This window comes from Hyla sarda, chromosome 6 (assembly GCF_029499605.1).
Source record: "Hyla sarda isolate aHylSar1 chromosome 6, aHylSar1.hap1, whole genome shotgun sequence".
Classification (NCBI taxonomy): domain Eukaryota; kingdom Metazoa; phylum Chordata; class Amphibia; order Anura; family Hylidae; genus Hyla; species Hyla sarda.
Window position 1 is genome coordinate 177,159,003 of NC_079194.1, and position 12,777 is coordinate 177,171,779.

The 12,777-nt window shown below is 44.4% G+C and overlaps 1 protein-coding gene across 1 annotated transcript in view; it reads right to left on the bottom strand.

Annotated features, from left to right (window-relative positions):
- The window catches only part of LOC130277473 (polycystic kidney disease protein 1-like 3), a 101,745-nt gene that overhangs the window by 42,820 nt on the left and 46,148 nt on the right, over positions 1 to 12,777 (bottom strand). The window lies entirely within an intron of this gene.

Genomic DNA, 12,777 nt, shown 5'->3' on the forward strand with positions numbered 1-12,777 from the left:
GCTGTTGCAAAACTACAACTCCCAGCATGCACTGACTGTCCAGGCATGCTGGGAGTTTTAGTTAAGCAACATCTGGCCCTTCAGATGTTGCCGAACTACAACTCCCAGCATGCCCTTCAGCTGTCTGGGCATGCTGGGAGTTGTAGTTTTGCAACAGCTGGAGACACACTGGTTGGGAAACATTGTTTCTAACTCAGTGTTTCCTAACCTGTGTGCCTCCAGCTGTTGCAAAACTATAACTCCCAGCATGCACTAAAAGACCATGCATGCTGGGAGTTGTAGTTTTGCAACATCTGGAGGGCCCCAGTTTGGAGACCATTGTATAATGGTCTCCAATCTGTGCTCTTCCAGCTGTTGCAAAACTACAACTCCCAGTATGCACTGACTGTCCAGGCATGCTGGGAGTTTTAGTTCAGCAACATCTGGCCCTTCAGATTTTGCCGTACTAGAACTCCCAGCATGCCCTTCAGCTGTCTGGGCATGCTGGGAGTTGTAGTTTTGCAACAACTGGAGACACACTGGTTGGGAAACATTGTCTGTTTCTAACTCAGTGTTTCCTAACCTGTGTGCCTCCAGCTGTTGCAAAACTATGACTCCAAGCATGCACTAACAGACCATGCATGCTGGGAGTTGTGGTTTTGCAACAGCTGATGCAAGCCCCCCCCCCCCCCCGCCCCGCCACCCCCGTGAATGTACAGGGTACATTCACATGGGCGAGGCTTTTACAGTGGGTTTCTCGCATCTTGAGATGCAGCAAATTTTGCGCTGGGAAACTCGCTGTAATCCCCCGCCCATGTGACTGTACCCTAAAAACACTACACTACACTAACACAAAATAAAATAAAAAGTTAAAAACACTACATATACACATACCCCTACACAGCCCCCCTCCCCCAATAAGAACGTCCGGTACACCACTGTTTCCAAAGCAGAGCCTCCAGCTGTTGAAAAACAACAACTCCCAGTATTGTCGGACAGCCGTTGACTGTCCAGGCATGCTGGGAGTTTTGCAACAGCTGGAGGCACCCTGTTTGGGAATCACTGGCGTAGAATACCCCTATGTCCACCCCTATGCAAATCCCTAATTTAGGCCTCAAATGCACATGGCGCTCTCACTTTGGAGCCCTGTCGTATTTCAGGGCAACAGTTTAGGGCGACATATGGGGTATCGCCGTACTCGGGAGAAATTGCGTTACAAGGTTTGGGGGGCTTTTTCTTCTTTAACCCTTCATGAAAAGGAAATGTTGGGGTCTACACCAGAATGTTAGTGTAAAAATTTTTTATTTTTTACACTAACATGCTGATGTTGCCCCATACTTTACATTTTCACAAGAGGTAAAAGGGAAAAAAGCCCCCCAAAATTTGTAACGCAATTTCTCCCGACTACAGAGATACCCCATATGTGAGCGCAAAGTGCTCTGGGGGCGCACAACAAGGCCCAGAAGGGAGAGCGCACCATGTACATTTGAGGTGATTTGCACAGAGGTGGCTGATTGTTACAGCGGTTTTGACAAACGCAAAAAAAACAAAACCCCACATGTGACCCCATTTCGGAAACGACACCCCTCACGGAATGTAATGAGGGGTGCAGTGAGAATTTACCCCCCACAGGTGTCTGACGGATCTTTGGAACAGTGGTCCATGAAAATGAAAACTTGTACAGCCCACTGTTCCAAAGATCTGTCAGACACCAGTGGGGGGCAAATGCTCACTGTACCCCTTGTTACGTTCCTCAAGGGGTCTAGTTTCCAAAATGGTATGCCATGTGTTTTTTTTTTTGCTGTTCTGGCACCTTAGGGGCTTCCTAAATGCGACATGCTCCCCGAGCAAAATTTGCTCTCAAAAAGCCAAATATGACTCCTTCTCTTCTGAGCATTGTAGTTCGCCCATAGTGCACTTCAGGTCAACTTATGGGGTACCTTCATACTCAGAAGAGATGGGGTTACAAATTTTGGGGAGTATTTTGTGCTATTAACCCTTGCAAAAAGGTGAAATTAGGGGGGAAACACACTTTTTAGTGGAAATTTTTTTTTTTTTTTTTACATATGCAAAAGTCATGAAACACCTGTGGGGTAATAAGGCTCACTTTATTCCTTATTACATTCCTCAAGGGGTCTAGTTTCCAAAATGGTATGCCATGTGGGTATTTTTTGCTGTTCTGGCACCATAGGGGCTTCCTAAATGCGACATGCCCCCCGAGCAAAATTTGCTCTCAAAAAGCCAAATATGACTCCTTCTCTTCTGAGCATTGTAGTTCACCCATAGTGCACTTCAGGTCAACTTATGGGGTACCTCCATACTCAGAAGAGAAGGGGTTACAAATATTGGGGGGTATTTCCTGCTATTAACCCTTGGAAAAATGTGAAATTTGGGGGGAAACACACATTTTAGTGAAAAAAAAATATTTTTTTTTACATATGCAAAAGTCGTGAAACACCTGTGGGGTATTAAGGCTCACTTTATTCCTTGTTACGTACCTCAAGGGGTCTAGTTTCCAAAATGGTATGCCATGTGAGGGTTTTTTGCTGTTCTGGCACCATAAGGGCTTCCTAAATGCAACATGCCCCCAAAAACCATTTCAGAAAAACGTTCTCTCCAAAATCCCCTTATCGCTCTTTCCCTTCTGAGCCCTCTACTGCGCCCGCCGAACACTTTCCATAGACATATGAGGTATGTGCTTACTCGAGAGAAATTGGGCTACAAATATAAGTATACATTTTCTCCTTTTACCCCTTGTAAAAATAAAAAAATTGGGTCTACAAGAACATGCGAGTGTAAAAAATGAAGATTGTGAATTTTCTCCTTCACTTTGCTTCTATTCCTGTGAAACACCTAAAGGGTTAAAATGATGACTGAATGTCATTTTGAATACTTTGGGGGGAGTAGTTTTTATAATGGGGTCTTTTGTGGGGTATTTCTAATAAGAAGACCCTTCAAATCCACTTCAAACCTGAACTGGTCCCTGAAAAATAGTGAGTTTGAAAATTTTGTGAAAAATTGGAAAATTGCTGCTGAACTATGAAGCCCTCTGGTGTCTTCCAAAAGTAAAAACTCGTCACTTTTATGATGCAAACATAAAGTAGACATATTGTATATGTGAATAAAAAAATTTTTTATTTGTAATATACATTTTCCTTACAAGCAGAGAGCTTCAAAGTTAGAAAAATGCAAAATTTTCACATTTTTCATCAAATTTTAGGATTTTTCACAAGGAAAGGATGCAAGTTACCACAAAAATTTACCACCATGTTAAAGTAGAATATGTCACGAAAAAACAATCTCGGAATCAGAATGATAACTAAAAGCATTCCAGAGTTATTAATGTTTAAAGTGACAGTGGTCAGATGTTCAAAAAACGCTCTGGTCCTTAAGGCCAAAATGGGCTTGGTCCTGAAGGGGCTAAAGGTGTGAGGTTGTATTTTAGATGTGGGGACCTATAGAAACTGCAGAGAATGGGCATAAAAAGGTGATAGTAGGTAGTAGGGTCAATAAAAGATACATTTTGTAATTTATGGATTTGTGGTACTCCTTGAAACAATCTTTTTTGCACATGCCAGGGTTATCGGGGCAAGTTTCACAGTGGAAAGTGGTGTCCTTTCTAATGCCTTTTTTGTAGCAGACTCTACATCTCTTCTGGGTCCTTCCCTTTTTTCTGCTAGAGGGGATAACATTGGGAAAAAGTTGACCAGGTACAATACGGTTGTACCTCGCTAATCAGGTACTGAGGCGCTCCTCTCGGTGTCCAAAAATGACGGCCTTAATAACAACTTCTCGAAACTCAAGAAATGTCCCTGTGCCACCTGCATTACGTGATAGCACATATGCATTGTACAGTGCCATCTGCACAATGTGCACCACAAGCTTTTTGTATCAGGCCTTCGTTTTTCTCATGGCACTGTACGGTTTGAGGAATTGATCGGATAAGTCCACCCCTCCCATGTATTTGTTATAATCCAGAATGCAATCTGGCTTGGAGACGGTGGAACTTGTGCCTCGTACAGGGACAGTGGTGGAGCCGCTGCCATGGATGGATGTCAATATAAGGACATCTCTTTTGTCTTTATATTATAGCAGCAAAAGGTTATTGCTGCAAAGTGCCCTGCTCTTGCCTCTTGGCAGTGGTTGCGCAATATGTGTTTTGGGGAGGCCTCGCTGGTTCTTGCGAACAGTGCCACAGGCAACAGTAGCCCTGGCAGCAAGGCACTGAGAGAGAGGCAGGCTTGAATAAAAATTCTCCATGTAAAGGTGATGTGTCTAAAAGTGGGTACACCATGTCCCAGACAATTTTCCCACTTACTCCAAGAGAGGGGGGGCATTCGGGGGGTGCAATAATGCTGTCTTTCCCTTCGTACACTATAAATTCATGAGTATACCCCGAGATGCTTTCGCACAGCTTGTACAATTTAATTCTATTCTAACGAGGTGGCCTTGACGTGGCGAGTGGGCTTGTACTTTTTGATCAGAATGTATACTAACAACCTGTTAGTTTTTGAAATTATGCTGAGAAGCAAGTAGATCAAATTACAAATGGTGGATGTGCGGCTGTATTTCTCTCCTTTTGTGTTGTACATTTGTAGTCTCTCCCTTCTCCCATAGCCAGCACTCCACTCCACCCATTTGGCCCAGGCGTTTTTAATTAGCAGGAAACTGCATAAAGGGTTTCCTCCTACGATTCTCCCAGCCCTCTGGCAGTGAGCACATGGTAGGTTTCATACTGGTGTGGTTCTCTGTGGTGGCCATTGTTTCTGTGATGCTTTGTCTGTGGGGTGGGGTGGCCCAGAGCCAGGGGCTTTGTCGGGCAGTAGTGGAGCTGCCTTGCCACTGGGTCGCTCCCCCCGTTGGGCATGGGGTCTCAGAGGCAGTGGTCGCCGCCGGGGGCTACGCCAGTGTCAGGTTAGGGACCCACTCTAACGAGGTGGCCTTGACGTGGCCAGTGGGCTTGTACTTTTTGATCAAAATGTATACTAACAACCTGTTAGTTTTTTTTAATTATGCTGAGAAGCAAGTAGATCAAATTACAAATGGTGGATGTGCGGCTGTGTTTCTCTCTTTTTGTGTTGCAATTTAATTCCGTACCTGACCCTCTTATTGGGTAGGTACTGACGGAATTTAAGCCGGCCTTTGAAGGGGACTAGGGATTCTTACACGCAAATATCCTTTTTCTGGGATGTATGCCTCTGAAATCTTGGCACTGAAATGGTCAATTATTGGCCGAAGTTTATAGAGGCAATCAAAAGAGGGTTGCCTCAAATCTTTTGTGGAGCATAGTGTTGCTGTACAGTGGGGTGTGGTACAGAATGTCCGCACTCCAATACTGCCTCGTTTCCGGCTTTTTCACTATGCCCATGTGGAGAACAAGTCCCCAAAATGTCATCATTTCATCAGAAGTGATGAGGAGTCCAGTTTAAAAATGATGAAGTGGGGTTCTGGGCCAAAATTGTTAGGCATATAAATTGGTCTGTTTTACAATTATGTTGACCTATTCATCCAAAACATTTCTTTTTTTTTTTAAATAATCAATTTCAGTAAGGCCATCTGTACTGAACTGGATTCCTGAGCAGGCCATGAACTCAGGAATCTGGGCCTCATAATTTTCTGGGACAGAGGGGGACACGGCACGGAGGGGATCACGGCACAGGGGGATCACAGCACGGAGGGGATCACTGGGTCACAGAGGGGATCACTGGGTCACGGAGGATCACTTTTTACGGAGAGATTATCACATACACTGCTATGCTCACTGAATGGAAACAGAATGTGGGTGAGCAGAGCAGTGTTTATTATTTACATTTTAGTGCTTTTACTGCCATCGGCTTGGCCACCCTGGACCATCCAATCACAACCAAAGCAACAAGGAGCCGCCTAATGTAAACATCGGTGGTGATTGTTGCTGTGTTTTACAGTGCCAAACTCCACCGATGATCCCTGTTACCGGGCAGGGTAACGGGATTTTTCCTGTGATACACTGTCATCGGCTAGTCAGACTTAACTAGATGATGGCAGCGATCGTGGTTGGGGGGGGGTGAGTTATGACGAAACCCCCCCTGGGTCCTGACATAAGATGGCTGGCTATCAGTGCTAGCAACCATCTTACCTGATGCGGTAAGTCATGGGTCGGGAAGGGGTTAAAGGAGTACTCTGGTACAAATTTTTTTTTATTTTTATTCAACTGGTACCAAAAAGTTACGCAAATTTGTAAATTACTTAATTACTTCCATTTAAAAATATAAATTCTTCCAGTACTGATCAGCTGCTGCATACTACAGAAGAAGTTCTGCCACCTCTGTCCATGAGCAAATCCTCATAGCAAACCTCTCCTGCTCTAGACAGTTCCTGACACAGACAGAGGTAGCAGCAAAGAACACTGTGGTCAGACTGGAAAGAATTACACAACTTTCTCCGTAGTATACATCAGCTTATAAGTACTGGAAGGGTTAAATAGAAGTAATTTGAAAATCTGTTGACCTTTCTTGCACCAGTTGATTTAACTCCTTAGGGACTCAAAACAATTTTCGTTCTTTAGTATTTTCCTCCTCCTCTTCTAAAAATCATAACGCGTTCAATTTTGGACTTTGGGCTTGTTTTTTGTGTCACCAATTGTACTTTGTATTGACATTACTTATTTTATAACATAATCTGACGGGGGCGCATGTTTGCGGCTCGATGGTGAGGATGTGTTCCCTGTGAGCTCCGCACCTCCTACCGGGCTTTAATTAGAGCCAATTGATCGGCTCCAAAGCGACGAATCCTCCACATACCTGTTGTTCAGATAGCAAAGAAGGGTGAGACCTGTCCTGGCATCTCGCAATGCTCTCTATCCCAAACAATTCTGTACATTTTCAGATCAAGCTGGACATCCAAGATGGCGCCGACCTCTTTTTGTGCTCCCAGCCCAGAGCCCACAGATGATGAGTGCATTGCAGACTCTGTTCCTGCACCGCTGACACCCGAGGGACTGCTTAACCCTGCTGATTTGTTCCGCTCTATACATCACATTTTCCGGCCTGAACTAGCCCAAGCTGGTACTGACTTTACCAAACAAGTAAGTGAACTGGGCCAGCGCGTCTCTGACTTGGAACTGCGTGCTGATGATTTAGGGGAGGCCCTGAACTCTGACCGTCAATCCATGAATGAGCACACAGACCGGTTGGACCTCCCAGAATTGAAAATAGAGGACCTCGAGAATAGGTCCCGGAGCGCTAACATTAGAATTAGGGGCCTGCCTGAGCCTACCACTGACCTACCTGTTGCAGTCACGGCCCTATTTCAAGCCTTACTTCCCCAGTCTGAACCTTCCCTCCTCAGCATGGACAGCATCCATAGAGCGATGGGACGCCTCAAAATCCCGGAGGTTCCAAGGGATGTGGTCCTCTGCCTCTACTACCCGGAGATTCGGGACAAGCTTCTACAGGCAGCACGGAATGTCTCTCCCTTGCCGGGACTCCCACCTTCTGTACATCTACTGTATATGCCGACCTTGCTGCATCCACCCTGCAGAGCTGGCGAAACATGCGCCCAGCAACTCCGGCTCTCCAAAAAGCGCAAATACGCTACTGCTGGGTGTTTCCCTTCAGCTTTCAGTTCCAGATTAAATTTAATTAATACACAGTGTGCACTCAATCCGAAAGACTCGAAGCCCTTCACCGGGAAAAAATACCCTTTGAAGTTCAGGCTCCCCTACCTGCTTGTCAGCCCAGGCTCAAGAGACTCTGGCAACGTGTGGACTTTCCTCTCAAATGACACCGTACTCACCACCAGAACCCGGAATGATTAGATCTACACCTATGTTCCCTGCCTGGACCAGTTCCTATTAATCTTCATGCTGACTAACTGTCACCGTGACCTGTTTAATGATCCTTTTTTCAATGTTTTTTGGCTGCCTTTTCTAGCTCGGGACTCTGTTAGCACAGTGCCCTTTTTTTCATGGTCACTGCTATTATCCCCAGCTCCTGCTGTTACTTTATGATGGGTTTTTCTTTTTCTTACTCCTCTGTTATTTTTTCCAGTATACTCATTGCCAATACATATGTATGTTTGTATCTAGTTTTCTCTTGCCATTCTTCTCCTTCGCCCCCCTGTTGGAGGTTCCCTGGCAGGTTGGATTACTATGTTGCCTTCATGTGTGGGGTGTTGTAGGACACGGGGGTCTTTTTTGCCCATGGGGCCCTCTTGTTCTTCTCTGTTGGTTATGCTTGTCTTTGGTTTTCTGTTTTTCTTCATGCTATGGTCTGGGGCTTTTGACTTTTCTTGTATCCACCACTTTCTCCTCTTCTCCCCTTCCCGCTTTAGTGTCACCCTTCTGTCATACTCCCTTTATGTGTCTCTATCCACCTAGCGCTATTTTGCTTTTCTTAGCCCCCTCTCTATTGTTTTTTCTATGTGTCGCATAGTCTCACATAATGTCCGGGGCTTTAACTCCCCAAACAAATGGAAGGGGGACTTTCTAGACTATTTGAAGCATAATCCTGACATTATATGTCTAAAAGAATCGCATTTTACTCCTTCCTCCTATCCTAAATTGCTTCACTCTCTTTTTCCTCATTTTTACTTCTCCTCTTTTACCTCTAAATACTGTAGGGCGGTTGTCCTCTTCAACAACTCTTTCCCTTTTAATCTGCTTCATTCCCACTCTGACCCGGAGGGTCGCTATCTAATCTTGGAGGGTCTCTATCAGGAGTCTCGGCTGTGCATTGTAAACACCTGCTCCCCAAATGATGATCCTCTCACCCATTTTGCTGCTGTCGCCACTAAATTGCAATCCCTCTCCTATGATCACTTGGTGTGGGCAGGCGACTTTAACATGGTTCAGAATGGTGTTCTAGATCTATCCCACACGACGTCTTTCCGCTGCTCTGGTGCACAGCAGAGACTTCTCCTGGGAACTCTCTCTGATTCTGATCACACAGATACTTGGAGGGAACATAATTTGGGGTTACACCTTTTAGTCTTCTTCCCATAAACTCTACACTAGAATTGACTGGATAGTTACCAATACTTCCTCTCTTACTCACCGCCTGTCACATCCCCTGTGTGTGGTCCGATCACGATCTGGTTTTTGCTCATTTTTACTTTAGGGTCCGTTGCAATACCCCCTTTACATGGCGCCTCAATGAGTCTTTACTCTGTCGGCTCCACTTGCGATCCCAGATCGAGACTGAAGTTGCTAATGAAACTTCAAACGCTGATCTAGGTTGGGTCTGGATGGCCCATAAGGCCTTTATTAGGGGAAAACTTATTGCCCTTGCCTCAGGTCTCAAGCAGGATAGGACGAAGGTGCAATCAATGTTGGAATTTTGGCTGGCTAGGCTGTTGACAGCCCATCAACTTAACTCTACTCCATATTTGTACCATGCACTCCGCTCTAGTAGACTGCAATTGGATGCGGTCCTTTTGCATAGAACAGAGAAAGTATTACGCTGGACTCAAGCTACATATTATAAATGGGCAAATAAACCCAACAGACTTCTAGCATCCAGACACAGGTAACGGCTCAATAAGGGTCATAGATTTCACCTTAAACCCGGAGTTCCGACCTTTCACCCTTCTCGGATACATGAGGCTTTCACACCTTTTATTCTATTCTCTATAAGGAACATTCTCCACCCCCGATCTGTCCTCTATAGATGCTTTTCTTCACTCTACCTACCTTCCTTTTCTCTCCTCCTCTGATAGGGATTCTCTAAATCTTCCTATCTCTTCTGAAGAAGTTGACCAGGCTATCTCCCGCTTGAAACTAGACAAAACTCCAAGCCCAGATGGCTTTTCTGCCTTGTATTTTAAAAAATGTAGTGCCCTTCTTATTCCCCGCCTTACCTTTCTCTGTAATAAACTTCTCTCTGGTGCACCTCTACCCCCGGAATTCCTTCACGCTTCTATTGTAGTCATCAATAAGCCTAACAAAGATGCTCTCCTCCCCTCTAATTACCGCCCGATCTCCCTCAATAATTTGGATACGAAAATTTTTACTTCTATTTTGGCCAGCAGGTTGAATTCTCTCCTTCCTCATTCATAACGATCAGGTGGGGTTTATTCCCAGCCGTCAAGCCCCCGACAATATACAGAAGGTTTTAGACATTATCTACTGGGCTTCCGTTACATCCACCCCCCTGACTCTATTAAGCCTCGATATAGAAAAGAACTTTGACTCACTTTCATGGCGTTATTTTTTGGGTGTGTTATGAGCGATGGGATTTTCCGATACCTTTATCACAGCCTTTCAGGATTTTTTTTTATTTGACTATGCTACAGGGGCTGTAAAGTTAGTGTAGTTCATAATATAGTGTCTGTACCTGTGTGTGACGGTTTTCTCACAATTCTTCTGTGATTTTCACCCCACTATTTATTTTTACCAGCATACAAAATTACTGTTGTCTCGGATTTTTCCCAGCTTGCAATGCGGCCAAGACCTGACTCACTAGTCAGCTGATGACAGGGAGCCTGTCTGCTTCAATGGGTGGAGGGATCAATCTGCAACTAATGCAACAGCTGTAGGCACCCTGATTGAAAACCACAGGTCTTTTGTTTCAATGGGTGGGGTGGCTGATGTTTGGGAGGGAGGAAAATGGCATTGTGGGATTTGTAGTAAAAAAAAAACATAAGTCAAACAGGAAATACAAGTTCACAAAAAGCTAGCCACAATATTATGGTAATCTCACAACATAGCAATTTATCCCCAAGACAAGTGCAGATCCTTCCTAAGCATGTCCATTACTGTCTGCCAGGTACGTACTAAAATCCCCTTATGGTGGATAACCCCTTAAAATTCTTGCCTGTCAGCATATCTTAAACTTCTTTCCCCGTCTCCTACCCCGATTCCTATAGAGAGGGGGACTCGCCAGGGGTGTCCATTATCACTGGCTTTATTTGTATTGGCTATGGAGCCACTGGCGAGTCTCCTTCACTCCTCCCAGGAGGTCTCGGGTGTATCTGTTGCTGGGTCTACCTATAAGGTCAATCTTTTTGCTGATTACCTTTTACTCACACTTACCAACCCCTAATCTCTCTCCCTAACCTGTTTGCTCTCCTAGACCGTTTTTCTGCCGTCTCGGGCCTGGTAGTCAATAGGAACAAGTCGGAGATCCTGTTCTGTAACACCCCTACCTCTGTCTCTAACCTGGTCCACCTTAACTTTTCTATACATCACTCTTCTTCTCCCCTCCTCACTTATCTATTCAGCTCAGAACTGTCCCCCCCCCCCCCCCCCAATTATCTCTGACTCTTCTGGAATGGCACTCCTGCTGTGCCCCGTTGAGTAGATGTAGCTGGCAAGTCTCCCTGGCTGAAACAGCTCTCAAGATTCTACATAGAACATACTATGTTCCCATGCAACTTCATGCTATCTACCCTACTCTTTCCCCTGTTTTCGTGGTTGTCAAGATAATGGTTCTATGCTACATATTTGGTGGACATGTCCACATATAGTTGTTTTTTGGCGCAAGATCACTGACCTTATTTCCTCAATCACGGACACTCCCTGTTCTCCTACCCCTACTGTTTGTTTATTGGACATGAAACCTCAGGGTATGTCTCTAGAAAAATTCGGCCTTGCACAATTTATTCTATTAGCAGCTTGCATTTATGTCGCCTCGAAATGGTGTTCTGCGGTCCTGTCTGTGCCAATGGTAATTACGAGAGTTAATCATATTATGGTGTCAGAAAAGTTAAATGCCCTTAGGGCCGATGAGATGACACGATTTGATAAGACCTGGCAGCCTTGGGTTGCATCTCCACATGCTCCTGATATGTCTTTTTATCTATCCCTGTGAGTTCTTTGTTCCCTATACCTTCTCCTTGCTAGGTAATAGCACTATGGCAGTACAAATTCCCTCCCTTCTCTTCCCTTCCCCCTTCCCTGTACCTACCCTGACCTAATGTTCAGGTCCTTGACCTATGTTTTACAGTTTTTGTTTTTATGCTGTATCCATTTGTACTTTACAAATGGATGCGGCGAAACAACCCAAAAATTATTTGTGGGGTGAAATGAAAAAATTTTTTTTGCTATTTTTAGGACTTCCATTTCTATGCAGTGCACTTTTTGGTAAAAATGACACCTTATCTTTATTCTGTAGGTCCACACAGTTACAAAGATACCCAATTTATGTAGGTTTTATTTATTTTACTTCTTTAAAAAAATTATAACTACATGCACCAATTAACCCTATAACACTTTTATTTTTCCACATACGGGGCTATATGAGGGCTCATTTATTGCGCCGTGGTCAGTCATATTTACCATTTTTGTTTTTAAGGGACTTTTTGATCACTTTTTATTAATATTTTATGGTATATGAAGGGACCAAAAACAGTGGCACGCACAGTGATACCAAGGCGATGGATTTTCTTTCCTGTGACGAATGGAGGAGTTGATGGCAGATGCCAATGGTCAAGTAGCTCATTTTACAGCTATTTGGCAGCCTTTTTATTAATCTGCCTTCACGCATTGGCCGTGCAGATATTTGGTTGTTTCTTGTTCCCTTTCCGAGACCCCTGAATGGGGGTTGGTCCTGTACCTTATCTCTCTGATCAAGGTGTGAGGGAAGTCAGTTTGTTATACGTTTTATATGTACGTTTTCATATACTCCTTTTATATTTTATACTCCATCTTGTATATCATCAGCCATGTTGTCTAGAAGTCTCCATCTTGTCTATGTTTCTTTCATTATGAACTTTAATAGCAATTATGGCCAGGGAGCCTGTGATTCAAGGTTACTATTGCTGAGCCTACAAGAAAGCTTCAAGGCTATTTAGTTTGGAGCCTTATTTTCTGCTTATGAGATT